Below are 1450 nucleotides of genomic sequence, written 5' to 3' on the forward strand. Positions count from 1 at the left end.
TCAATGCGGAACTCCCAGTAAATCAATTCTCACCTTTTCTAAAATAAAGTTAATTTCATTAAGAACAACTATTGTATCGGCACGGAAACATTCCGCCACCCAGCTTCTTCTGATTATTTGGCAAAATGCATAGGAATAAATCCTGTAGCAATCTTTTAGCACCATCTAGTGACTTTTGACTTCCATTGCAGATTATTCAAGTTTCTTTTTTCTTCTTTTTTTTAATCCTGATAGGGAAAATAGTTTTACATCTCATTATTGTAATTAATTTAAATTTAAATGTGCTCTAAGTCAAGATATAAGATTAAATGATATATAGAATATACTATATGTGTACTTCTAGAAGCCAATACTGTACAGCATGTCTTTTGAATTTACTGAATGTTGTGATGTATTTACTCTTAGAAACAGTATTATGCATTGTACTTAATATATTATTTCCAGATCTGCTGATTATTACATTTGAGAGACCAGGCAAACATTTATTTAGTTTTACCACTCCTACAGCTTTCAGACTTATTTCAACTTGGTAAAATACACTTTAGGTTATAAACATAGGCCTATATTCTCTCTGCTCTGCTGAAACAACACCTATGACTGTTGTGAACTACAATCAAATTCAGAACCTCCTTACAGTTAACGACAGTTAGCTGTTATGCTGCTGGCAAATTGAATAAAAAGCCAACTGAAGTGATGTCCGCTTAAAGTGTAAATGCTGTTAACTCCAGATTTAAAAACTAAGCTTTTTACTCCATCTAGTTGATTAATAGCACATTGTGGTCACCACTTCTTCTCTTCCTCCTCATGTAGAAAGGCACTGTAACAGAATAGTTACTTTTTTGGGGGGTGTTATTAATATGTAACGCCGGTACATGTACATATCCACACCCAAGACAGGAAGGAATGAATGATTTTTAAAAAAAGAACAGTGTCTTTACTATATAAAAGACCAAAACAACCCCAAAGTGCAATAGGTCAACAACAATCACAACACCATCATTTGAGTTTTAATAAGTTCTCTTTTTGGGGGGGGAGGGTCTCTTGGCTTAGAGAATTCCGAAAATGCAAATGGTATACACCACATAAACAACAACACAAACATCAACACAAAATGCTCTGACAGCAGCAATTTTACCAGCATGACCGTTCCAAAATAAGTCCAGAGGAGGTCCCTGCTGTGCGATAGGTTTTCAGGCACCAAGGATTTGTGTGCGTATGTCACGCACGCACAGAAGGGGGAGAAAGGCAACATCTGCCTGCAGACCGCAAGACGGGGGCGTGATATGACAGGGGCGAACATCTAAAAAGAGGCGTACCCCCAGAAAGGGTTGTCAACTTGTATTTCATGACGTATTCAGACCACTCTCGAGAAAGGACGTGGAGGGGGCGGTGCTTGGTTCTGAAAGCCACGCCCCTAGATGATTTCATATTAAATGAGGTCGGAACAGAC

Source organism: Syngnathus scovelli, chromosome 9 (genome assembly GCF_024217435.2).
Source record: "Syngnathus scovelli strain Florida chromosome 9, RoL_Ssco_1.2, whole genome shotgun sequence".
In the NCBI taxonomy this organism is placed as follows: Eukaryota; Metazoa; Chordata; class Actinopteri; order Syngnathiformes; family Syngnathidae; genus Syngnathus; species Syngnathus scovelli.